Below are 13,816 nucleotides of genomic sequence, written 5' to 3' on the forward strand. Positions count from 1 at the left end.
AGATCAAGAGCTGGAAGAGAAGAAGGGAGAAACGAGTAGGCCAAACAAGGAATTGCTACTGGAATTGCTGACCGAAGCGAAAAGCTGCTACCGCTGCATTCTGCTATCATCAGTTGTGAATCTTCAATGAAAGAGAGACCACTGTAAGCTATTCTCTCTTTTAAACCCCAAGTTTTCTTCAGGCGCAGATTATTTAAGTTTGCCAAGCATGTATGTGTGTGATTGGAAATTGTGAACCTAAATTTGTTAGTTTTCGTGTTTCCTTTCTGTCATAAAGAATGAAACGGGTGTCATCTATGGTTGATTTTTCATGGCTCAAAGATGTTGCCTTTTGGCTGTTATTGTGTATGATGGGTCTGAAATTTGTTTGGTGTTGATTATATTTCGTCCCTAGGATTTAGTTTAGTAGCAAGATCCCAGCTTTAAAAAGAAAAAAAACATTTACTTGGTCTGTCCGTTTGAAATACTAGATATGTTGCGAAGTAGACTGGCCTGCTCCATTTCCTTTTTGAATCTGTCTTGGCTTGTTCAAATGTTGGGGTCTTGTTCTAGTTGCTGCTGAAAATTTTAATTTGATTGAAATCTGGGATTTGTTGTTCAGTTGATACACCACATGCATGTCCAAACCAAGTTTCATCTTCGTGTATCTTTGCTGCATCAGAATTGCAGAAAGCATTATTGTGAATAGGAAAGTTTTCGAACTGTTTTGTATGAAAGTTTTCTAGAACTTACATGACTTCCCTTGAAATCTTTGTTTGTTTGGATTGTGGTAGCTATGTATTTTGTTGCTTAGTTTAAAGTTATGATTTTTGGCTGAAAAGTTTTGATCAAAGTTGTGTGCTTGGATCCGAAATCTGCGTTAGAAATGAACGGCAGCAGGCTTTCACTTTGGTTACTGATTTTTGGGTAGCTAAGTTTCTGGAATGGCTTGAATTTCCTTTTCGGTTTGTTTGATAGTAATCCCATGTATGGGCTTACTGCGATGTAAAACGGCAATCAGTGGTAACGCAGGCCTGCTGTCTTTTGTTGTGCTATCTGCATTTTTCTTTTTCCTGTTCGTTCAGTTGCTTAAGTAGCTGTCTTCTTATGACTCTGTGGAGTCTTGCTCAAGAGCATGTTTGAGAGATTTTGACTTGCTTTACTATGAAACAAGACTTTCACTGTTGTTTTCCTTTTCATAATGCCAACCCAGTATGAGTGTTATTTTGTTAAGTGAATTCCCATAGGCAAATTCAGAACTGGTAGAGATCTTTTGAATGAATTAGAATCTGCAAACCTTCACCTTGTTAGTTTTTATCCCCTTGTATGCATGATAATGCATTGGGATGATGAGTTTAATAAGAATTTGGGGTAGGATCTTTGTTTGAGATAGTCGCGTAAAGTTTCGTGGAAGTTTATTGTTGTTTGTCTTCGTTGAACAATTTCTGAAGTTGAGAGCAGGATAGATTCATTTGGCTGCATGGTCTTGTGTTAGTATTCAAATTTTGTGTTATTTTTTGTTACATTGAGGGCTTAGTATTTGTGTTACACGAAAAGGCTTCATTTATATAAGATCAAATAATACTTTTGGATTGAATCTGATTGCCGCTGGGATAGTTTGTAGCAGGAGAAAATAGTTGCAGAAGCTTGTTCACAACTCTACATGAGGCTTGCATGCAAAACATTTCCAAAATTTGCACCTCAGCCCCTCAAATTTCCCATAATGCTATTTTGGCCTAAAAATTGGGAAACTCAATCAAATTTTGTCTTTTTAAAATGTTAACTTTCTTTGGCATGCTTTAATGTGTTTTTTTGTATAGATTTTAGTAAGTTTCAAAAGGCAATTTGAAGTTTAATAATTTTTGAGAGATTTATGATTTTGGTTTTGGTTTTAGTGGAATTTTGAGTAATTTGTTGTTTAAGTTTAATAAATAGGTCTCATTTCCTCTCTTGTTGAGTTTTAGCATTTGATTTTGATAGGGTCTCATCTTAAGCCATAAATTTTAGTATTCCATTTTAAACTTTTCGAACTTTCTATTTGGGACTTTGTTTGCTTTAACACTTGAATGGTTTATTTTATATGAATACCTTAAGTGATTCCATTTTGTATTTCAATTTTCATTCCGTGTTTAGTTTTCATTGCATTAATTGTTAATTAAAGTGATGTCTTGACCCTTTTATTGTTTTGGAGGGTAAATAAGTAAATTCGTGTCATTAAGACATCAACTTAAAGGAGGTACACTCTACCCCTTATTTTCTAATTTATTTTACCCCATGTGTCTATGTGACTTTACGTGTTTAATTGCATGCCTCTTGAATGTTTATTTATTTATTTATCTATTTCATTTATTTATTTATTCGCTTTATTGGCTTTAGTTTTGTATATTTATTTTTAGTTCAATTTTGATCATTTGAAAGGCACTTAAATGCCAAAGTTGTAATAGTTAGGTTATTATTTTATTAATTTATTCCTTTCCCCCCTAGATTGTAGTAGGGCCTCCCTTTTGTAATAGATAAGGCTTATGTGCTATGTGCTTGTGTGTGCCTATGTGTTTAATTGTTTTCCTAGGCTTTTGCATCTAGATAAGCATGCCTATATGCTCGTGCTATGTGTGAAACTATGTGTTTTGCATGTCTATTTGCTTTAGTATTATATCTGATTATGTGGATGAATGCACGTCACCGTGACTAGTCCAATGCTAGTTATGGTCTTCCCCTCGAACCCTCACAAGTCCAATGCTTGTGAGAGAGCGTTAGTAAAGGGCTAGTCCAACGCTAGACCCAATAGGGCTGTCCCCCTTTCCGCTAGTATCATATCTGCATGCCTCACTATACCTTCATTTTCATTTTAGTATTCATGCATGCTCCCCTAACCTTTCCCTTACACATTTAGGGATGCATTCTCATTTAGACTAGCTCATTTGCTTGCATAGGTTAGGGAGTCACCCTTCTAGTAAGGGAAATAGACGAGTATGGCTACATATAGCCTTAGCGCGCTTGTTTCCTTTCTAACCAAAAGGCAAATCAAAAGTCACGATTTAGGGTCTTCCCGTAGCCATCTTGCTTGCATTCATCTAGGGTTCATGCATTTCATTTATCCACTATCACTTTGCACTATCACTTCATATTCTATCCCCTTTTCCACATTTTCACTTCACACAACTCTTATTTTTGCACATTTTCACTCTACCACTTGCACTTTATATACTACCACTGAGCACACATACACTTCACACTATCACTTTACATACCTCATCTTGCACACCTATTTGCACACTCCCACTTACACACTATTGCCTTTTATTACTTTTTTTCACTTCACACAAGCTCATGTTTTCACATTGCATACATTCATTCCACTCATTCTGACGTCATTAGCATTATTCGTGACCTCTTGGAGGGCTTATTCTTGGCTATCACAACTCATGTGATTTAGTCCAATCGAGCCTCTAAGAGATATTTGTCCCACTAGATTCATCATTAGATTTAGGATTGCATCCATGTTAGTTACATCCAAATGTAATACATCTTTTGGTTAGAAATTAAGGAAATTATGACTAAATCACGCAACTAGCTTAGGCTAGGGTAAAAGGGTGCCTTAGACTTTGTCTTTGCCTTCCCTTTTATCAACCGTGACCCCCGAACTCGTCTCTCTGATTTTTGTAGGTTAGGAGTCATCTAAAAAGGTTTTTACTTCACTTTTTTCAAAAACTACTTTTTGGGTGACTTGGTACACTTTAACTCAATACCAAGTGGCAACTCCTAATTTTCTAAAAACCTTTTTAGATTATCATTTTGACCAAACCATCGCATTTAAAAGTCTCATGGCCTTTTCTTTTATTTCTCACATTCACACACATCACATATTTCACACACACTACACATTATAATTTCAAAACTACTCTTTTCGATTTTCCAAAAATGGGGCGCGACAGTTACAGCAATACACACAAGTCAAAAAATCAAACAGTTAACACAGTTTTAACATATATATCTCACATTAACAGTCAGATACAAACAAAAGTAATCCCATGGAAGTAGGGGGTCATTCAAAAGTACAATATACAAACTAGGCCAGAAGTACAAAAGCATCTGAGCTTTCATAACTGCCCCTCACATGGAATTAAACATGGCTTACAGAGGTCTAACCTAGTTCTCAATAGAGTTAACGAACTCTCCCTCATGGGTAGAACTAGGTGTGTTTCCCTCTCTAGGACCTCCATTCGTAACCAACAAGAATAATGCAATTTATATCATAGATAGGGTTAATCATACTTAATGATACATTAACACATCACACGAAATTCCGTAGAATCAAAGTTCTAGCTCACCCAAGTTATTTCTAACCTAGGCTCTCATCTTTAGTATACGGGTATAAGAATCTAAAATAAGATAATTCACAACTCGAACTGGCCAGTCCCTAAGAGTAAATCATCTATATTTGAGATTCTTACCTGACATGCATATCTATTATCTTCAAGTATCACGAGAAAGATTTGAAACCTATAACATTTCACGATCCATAGTTTATGCTCAAAAGAGCACTTATTCTGTGACGACCCACCTCCCCTTAGAGCGTACCCTAGGGTTTAGCGAGTCGTCTGTCCATCTCTCGCCAGGACTCACTTACTCGTATCTCGAGATAATAACTTACATTCATAGAAATTAAATAACACACCAAATTCAACTTTGATATATACATTGATGTTCAAATCTAACTACAAGGCTCATACACGCCCAAATACATTTACGAGTTTACAATCCAAGTACAAATAACCCTAGTCGGGTGCTAGCGTGAGTACAATTTCAAAATTCAAAACAACTAGACTACGCTAGTCTATACACGTCTCGCTCGTACCCCCTGTAAGGAAAACAAAACTAACGGAGTGAGCTATAGCTCAGTAATGTTCCAAATAGAAAATTGACAATTAATTACCAATAAATGTAACATAGTAGCGAAATAGCGCGCATAACAAGTCAGGAAAATGAGCAATACACTTGTACAGCCAACATTTCATAATCAGTATTTCACGTAAAAGGACACAGTTGCCTTGGTAAACCAGTTTCACCATAGCTTGATCAAATAGTAGTTGACACTCCGTCAACTTTCAGGTAAGGTAATTAGTCCAGTAGTACTCCACTTAACTCCAATCTCCGTCCACCAACCAAACCCTTTACCGGGCCCAAACTCCAAGATAAATACTGGTGGTAATATTCGAGTATACCGATTAGTCGAGGAGATAACACTCCACTCGACATCACTAACTACCTAGGGTTCATTATCTAATCGACCAGACCCTTGCCGGCTCGACTCGATTGACTAACCACAAAGTTTCTAGAATTCCAGACAAAATACAATTCAGAAGCATGTATATCAATTCCATTGAAATCAATGAACAAGAATAAATCACATTAGGGCGAGTGCGATAAAGTACACTCTTGCCCTATCAATCCACTCATATATCATGTAATCACATTGGTCAAGTATTAAACACAAGTGTTAAGTTCAATCAGGTATTTGGAAGCACTCACCAAAAGATGTAGTACTTTTACGGGTCACGTTCTGGTATTACTCCGTGTTTGGGGTCCAAATCTGCGAGAAAACATTGTTTAAGAGTTTTGAAAATTAACTAAGGTTTGAAACTTAAACGTTTCGTTTAACGAGAATCAAGTTATTGAAACTCATTTAGAGAATAGTTGTAAAATTCTTGCTTGCTCTTCAAACTGTGAAACTTTGAAGCAATTATACTTTGAAATACCATTCGAGTCGAAGAAATGGGAAAAACGTATTTCTATTAATCGTAAATTTCATTTTTCCAAGGGTACAAGTTTCAGCCGAATTCCAACTTATATACCTCCACAAAAGAGGGCTCGAATAACCTAAACAATCCGAGTTAGATTCGTCCTCAAATCCCTATTTAAGTCACTAATATATCTACCTAGCCCTCGAGTGCAAATTTGGGCAGCACGCCCTTTGTATTTACCTATTTTTCAGCCATTTATGGCTTCATTATTTTCCTCACATCAGCGTCAAAGTCACACATAGATAATCTCATCACAATAGTCATTCAATAAGCTAATGTCATTCAATTACAAAACCAAGCTAGAAAAGTGACCGGAAATAAGGTTTAAGACAAAGAACAAAATAACAGGTTTGATGTCTCTTAGCGTATTGGTCACAACTGAAGCTACACTTATCGGATTGGGGTAAGATTTATACCATGTCGAAGCTAAGACAAAGGGCTACAACTTTGACGAAGACAACTCAACCCAGTTCAAAGTTTATCTAGGTCAAATTTATAGATTACAGAACCAGAATTTCACTGTCAAGCTGGTTAACAGCACTGGGTTCACATGACAATAACTCAGGCTACAAAAGTCCGATTGAGGCATTTTTAGATGCGTTGGAAATCTAAAACATAGGACTACAACTTTTGTGTTTTGGCCAAATGCTAATTTAATACGGATCAAGGTGAAAAAATGAAGCCAAAATGATGAAATGTCAAAACTATCTGCAAAACTCTACCTATGGCAGTCAAGGGTATTTTTGTCATTTCACATGTTATAGCTCTTGGATTGAGCTGAAATTTTACAGACAGCTATAAAACATTATTTCTTACAACTTTTATGTTTTAACCTAAATTCAATTCGGCATCCATCATGGCCGAATGAAACTGGTCAGAATAGGGCATCCCAAGTATTTAAAGTTGGAATTTAATGCCTTCAAGGTATAACCTCTTATTCATGTGTAGAACCACTACTCCAACTCCTTATCTAAGCTTATTCATATTATATTCTATCTAAACAATAAGAAACATAGTTGAACAATTCAAAACCCTAACTCACAAATCCACCATAATCATCAAAACTACTTGAATAGCACTCATTAACCACAAATATAAGTTGCTACACAACTTAAGCAAGATTAAAGGGAAGAAATAAGATGGACAGCCATAATACCTCACTAAAATGCTTGCAAGAGAAATCCACCACCTCTCCTTGTAAAACTTTTAGCACCCCAAGCTTCCGAAGTGCTCAAAGAAAGGATTAACTGGTTTGGATTCTTGATTTTCACTCAAACTAAGCTAAACCCCAGGATGAAAATGAAGTTTCTTCTCTCCTTTTTGCTTCCTCAAGAGTCGGCCACCATGGAAGAAAAATGAGGGAAGAATGAAGTCCAAGAAAGATAAGAAGTGTGACAGCCCCACCTTCCCCTAAGGCGAACCAAAGAGGTTAGCGGACTGCCTGCCCAGCTCTCGCCAGGACTAACGGGTCAGTTTACGTCGATCTAATATGTTCCGGAACTTACCCACGCGCGCAAACAAGTCAAAATCACAAAATAAAATAAAATAGAAAAAAAATGGAAAAATGCCGATGATGAACAATGCCGGACACGTCAGAATCCGGAGTTCAACCATACATCAATCCAACATATACATACATTGAAATTCAACGTTTACAAGCCAAACGGCATACCAAAATATCCAACTAGTCCATACATGTGCAAATAGTCAATTACAACCAACCATTGGTTGGAACAAAACACTTAGGGTTTTCACCCTCACGGAGCTATTCAAAATACATTTACATGCTCAACTTGACAACCAACTAGCACAACCTTTCCCAAAATAGTCATTTTCCTGTAAGGAAAACAAATGGAACGGAGTGAGCTAAAGCTCAGTGAGTTACTACCACATAAGCAACAAAGAGCATATAGCAAGTCCTTTCAATTAAAGTACACAATTAAGGAATGAAACAAAACGGTAAAAGGATACGGACGGCTCTCAAGAGCCCATTTCCTCGCTTATATTCTTGATCCAACCTCATTGACCCTCCGTCAATGTTAAAAGTACCAAACCGTAGACATCACTTTATTTCCATTCCTTCCACCCAACATACCCCAACCGGGCCCGCACTCCAATCAGTAGCTTTTGGTAATACTCGAATATACCGGAACCAAAAGTCTTATCACTACAAGGTTTCCCCAGTACAGTCCCCGTGGCAGGTCAATTTTCACGACCAAGCCCTCGCCCGCCCGATTCAATTGACTACCTAACGGGGTTGAGCTCAGTGATATAGTAAGGCCGTTGGATATTCGTCCAAACGACACCAAATCAGTTTTCCATGACAGGAATTCAATATATCATATATCAAGTGCAATATTTCAGTAAAACGGTAAACAGTCATGAATGGAATCACAAGGGGGTGAGGGCGGTCAAGTACACCCTCACCTCAATCACTTCCAATAGCCAAATACGCCTTCAAGGCATCAAATTCACATATAACAAAGCCACATTGTAACATTTAAGTGAGTAGTATACTCACCAATCAAGTAAGTGGTGTTTCATACACCGTGGTCAAAAGTTCGTCGTGAACCACCGTCACGCCCTAGAACACGCAAACAAATACAATGAGACTCGATAACGAGTCATAAAACAATGCCAATCACAACCCCAATAGGGTTTTATAAACATATACAAGTATCATGAGTAACCAGAAATTCAAGAAATGGCATTAGCTTTAGCCCCGAATAAAACACAGTTTTGTCCGTATTTTGCGGTGATGGCACCAATTTCACTACGATTATCAGATGAGGGTGTAAGACCCACCGTTTCGAAGCTAAGAACCAGGGCTACAACAATGTAGAAGGCCACTCAGTCCAAATCCTAGCACAACTAGGTCAAAAATGCAGAATACCAAACCAGAACCGTAATTGCAGGTTTACAAATCACACTATGCTGTAATTAGTCCAACTCAGTCTATACAGGTCCAAATGCATTGATTCCAAAGGCATATGGTAGCTAAGACATCCAGATACATTTTATCAGAAGACCTCAACAACCAAATCCAAAGAAATTCCAGTCAAAACAGACGATTACAAGCGCAGTTCGCACATTCTGATCAACCCAGAACAGCAACAGTAAAATCGACATATCTCACTCTACACTACTCCAAATGACCTGAAATTTTACAGGAACCTCAAACACATCAATACCTACAACTTTCATGTTTTAAGAAAAGGCCAATTAGGCCTCTAAGCATGAGATACAAAACCGGACAGAAAAGGGGGTTATGAAACCCTAACTTTTCACATTTCAATCCAAACCCAAAATTGGTTGCAATTATCAATAATTCACAACTACTAGAGTCATTACCCCTCATTACCAACCATCATAAATAACCACAACATCATGCTCACATTAAACCAGAAAAATCTCCAATAAATTGAAAACTTCACCAATTCATCTCAAACCAAGAAATAAACCACAAATATCATCACTTTAGCTTCCACTAGGCACAAATTAAGCATCATTAGGTGTAGGGGAAAGTTCAAGCACCACTTACCTAGTAAACAAGAGAAGAGGAGTTGTAGAACACCTTAGCTTCTTCAAAAAAACTTCACCAAATCACTTACTAGCACCAAGTGGAGGGATTTTATGGAGTAGAAACTAATTTAAGCACTTGGGTTTGGATGATTGAGTTAAATGGAAGCTAAAATGTTGAAGAGTTTCTTCCTTCTTGAGCTTAAGAGGGCCGGCCACCAAGGAGTAAGAAAGAGTGAATTTTTAGTCAATTTTTGAGATATTTAACCAATAAGTCAAAAGGTCAAAACCATGAATAGTAAGTCTTAAGCCCTAACCAATATAATGGTGACACTTGTCACCTCCATTAATGCAATCCTATCTCTTCTTTTTCCTCTCACATCAATCACTTCACATCCTCTACTTATCTCTTAACACCCGATAAATTTCACACAGTATCTGGAATTTAACCTAATTGGCCGAATTTTTTCGAACTATTCGCACTAGTGGGTCCCACGTCCATTATATACTCTTAATTTTTCAAAAACTCTCCAATACTAGAAAAATCATCTAAAAACTATAACTGCTCATAAAATTTACCAGGAGAATTTTCCTAAGCCAGAAAATGCAGAAAACATGTCTTTAAAGGGAAAAAACCCTAGGAAAATTATTAGGGATTTACGGGTTCTCACAAGAAGCTTGGACTTGAATTTGGTCAAAGGTGGTTAGATGTTCTCCAAGTGTCACTCCATGATCTTTCCTCAACTTTTTTTTCTTTTCCTTGGTTTTATAGTCAAGAATATCGGCCAGCAAGAACTGATTAAGGGCTGATATTTTGGCTCTAATAACAATGAGATTAAGTTAATGAAGTGGTGGTCAAGTGGTGTATTCAATCAGTAGTGAACGATACCCGTTAGTCCAAGCCAATTTTCCTTAAATCGCGTATACTAGGGTTTTATCTTATGATTCACTAACTTATTATTCTCACTTCTAATCACACTCTTAATATCATCTAAAACTCACTTTGAATCACTAAATTTAGTACACACTCCATACCGAATAATTACACTTCCAAAAGACGTAAAAACCCTAATTTACGCTAACGAGAAAACGAAAGGAAAAACCCTTAATTCTATGTTTGTTTGCACTTATTGTGGGGTGAATGAGCAGTAAAGCTATTAGAAAGGAATCAAGTCCAAACAAAAGGGAATTTTAAAGAAAATATAAGAGATTTTACAAGTCCTCACATATTCACCACTTGGCCCATGCTCACTTCACGCGGAGATCACGCGAAACAGTTCTGATACCATCTATGATGGCCCCACCTTCCCCTAAGGTGAACCAAAGGGTCAGCGGACCGCCTGACCAACTCTCGCCAGGACTATAGATCAAATCATTCATAAACCTTACCAAACAGTCCAAAGAACTTTGGAAAAATGAATCATCGGAAAACGCGAAGAACCGCAGTCACGTCAAAATCCGACCAAATTTTTTTCTTCCTCGTTCAAGCTTCACACTCGCTCGATTTCCCCAATGGATACAAGAAAGTTTGCATAACCATAGAAATATATAATCTCAAACGAATACGCTTGAAACACTTGATTATACACTTATATACATATATACATCAGAGTCTTCAACAAGTTAACTTGAAATACAAGCCATAGTAATCATACGTATGCAAAATACAATTAGGGTTTCGGTTACAGAGGAGCATGATCAAAAGAATGTCTACACTAACTCGACCCTTTCTTCAAAAATCATAACTCTCAAAATATTGAACCTTGTAAGGAAAACAATGAGGTACCACAAGTACAAGTAGTCAAGAATCATGGCATTTCACTTTTAAGACATATATACACATCATATAAGGAAATGAACAAACACCACAGATAGAAAGGATACAGGTGACTCTCAAGAGCCAAATTCCCATTGCAGTACTTTATCCCAACGCGTTGACGCTCCGTCAATGTTCGAGGAAACAAACATGACCGTAGACCCCACTTGACATCAAATTCCGTCCACCAAACATACCCCTTGCCAGGCCCGAACACCACGCACAGAACAAAGGTGGTAATACTCGAGTATACCGGAAATCTCGAGTCTCCAATACCCAAAGGTTTCCCAGAAACAAACTACCGTGGCTCGTTATCTAATCGACCAGGTCCTTGCCGGCTCGACTCAAGTAACTAGTCACAAGATTTGAGCTCAGAGGTCACAGAAGGGTCGTTGGATACAAGCCTCCAAACAATGTCAGAACAGACACAGATAAAAGATTCAAATTCACACGATAAACTATCACATCGTCAAGAGAACGAGTATGATAAAGTACACCCTCGTCTCATTTTGAATAAACAGAGTTCAAAGTCATTCAAGTCACAGATTTCAAGTACAAATAAACCAGTTAGGCAGCAAATCAGGGGAGTGGTACACTCACCAGTTCAAGCAAAGATAACTTCAAAAGTTTTCTCCCAAAAGATGGCTTTGATCACCGTCACGTCCTAACAACAACCAAGGTAAAACAATTATGGTTTCCCCCACCCACAAACCCAGGAAATGGAATGTACAAATGAGACTCGACTATAAGTCGTGTGCTTAGTCAAGTTAACTACTAGGGCAAAGAGATAACAATGTGGCGTTGGAGTAAAAAGGTAGCAGTTGGTTTTAAAAAGATGAACAACCCTAAAACCTTTCGCTCAAGTCGCGAGTACATCCAACTAACCCTCGAGTGAAAAGTTGGGCAGCACGTCCTTTGTATTTACCTATTTTCCAGCCATGTATGGCTTCATTCTTTTTCTCAATTCAGCCCCAAAATCACACACAAATAATCTTGCCACAATAGCCTTTCACTAGGCTCAATGTCATTCAATTACAAAATAATGCTAGCAATGCGACCGAAACTAATGTTCAAGACAAATAACAAAATAATAGGTTTGACATCTCTTGGCGTTTTGGTCACAACCGAAGCTACGCTTATCGGATTGGAGTACACTTTACACCGTTTTGAAGCTAAGACAGAGAACTACATTTCCTATGAAGACATCAACACCCAATTCATTCATTTTTAAGGTCAAAATATGCAATTTCTGAGAAAATAAAACACTGTCCACAAAACAGTACATTTGGCAGTCAAGGGTATTTTTGTCATTTCATATGCTACCGTGCTCCGATTGAACTGAAATTATGCAGGCAATTATTAACACCATTTCCTACAACTTTCATGTTTTTACCTAAACCTGATTCGGCCTCTAACATGGACGAATTAAGCAGGAAAGAACAGGGCAGTTTCAACCTTAAAGCTGGAAATTTTCTTTAGGCAAGTCCATCTAGCACATAATACACTAATTTATCACATAACAAAACTATCAAACCATGGCCAATCATTAATTCTCACAAATCATCACATGAGGCCAGAATTCACCATAAAAACTGAACTTTATCATAACAGTACTTCAACCCATGAAATTTCTCACAAAACTACAAATTTAACTACTCTAATCCACCAATTTATAATTATTAGGAGCAAAGAGGGATTTCTAGACAAGTTACCTTGGAATCTTAAGAAAGATGGTAGTTTGGGTTTTTTCTTCCAAAATCACTCCACAAAACTCTAAACCTTCTTAGTGAGTAACTTTTATGGAGTAGTTTGCAATTTTAACGGTTGGAACTCAAGATTTGAGGAAGAAATTGAAGATGCAAGATGAAGTTTTCTCTCTTTTTTCCTCTCCCAATTTTCGGCCAAGAAGACAAGAAAGTGAAGGAAATTTTGGTCAAATTTTGAGTTTTAGAAAAGGTAAGAAACCTGGGTCAAAGTTGGGTAGATTTCCGACAATTGTCGCCGTAGGATCAAAGCACAATTTTTTTCTTTTGTTTTTCTTTGGTCAAACATTGTGGCTGGTTTAAGACATATTTTAGGGTTAATTAGCTGAAATAAAAACAAGGATATTAAGGTAATAAATTAGTGTTCAAGTGGTGTACTCACTCGGTAACAAACGGTATATATCGGTTCACACCGTTTTTCCTTATCTCGCGCGTACTAGGGTTTTCACTTATAATTCACTAATTTATTATTATTACTTTTAATCACTTACTTTTTCTTATCTAAAACTCACTCTTAACCACCAAATTTAGTACACACACGTCCACAATTAATCACACAACCAAAATACGTAAAAAATCTAATTTTCCCGAACTATAAAACTAAGGGTAAAAACTATTAAATCTCTTATTCGTTACAACTATTGAGGGAGTAAATGAGTAGTAAAACTATCATAAGGTAATTGAGTCAAAATAAAGGGGAATTTTAGTCAAATTTTTGTATTTAATAGAAGTAAGAAAGTCTTGGGCAAAATCCACCATTTATTGATTTCGCGACAAAATGGCGCACTAGGGTTTATTCTCATTCTTTTGTCTACCAATAGTTAATTTACCTATCTAATCTCTAATTATCCCTGAGCACCTTGTAAAAATATTATTCCCTAATACAACGTCACCTAGTCATCAAAATTTTATCGCACTAGCGAGTTCCACGTCCA

The sequence above is a fragment of the Coffea arabica genome, chromosome 7c, assembly GCF_036785885.1.
Source record: "Coffea arabica cultivar ET-39 chromosome 7c, Coffea Arabica ET-39 HiFi, whole genome shotgun sequence".
NCBI classification, from domain to species: domain Eukaryota; kingdom Viridiplantae; phylum Streptophyta; class Magnoliopsida; order Gentianales; family Rubiaceae; genus Coffea; species Coffea arabica.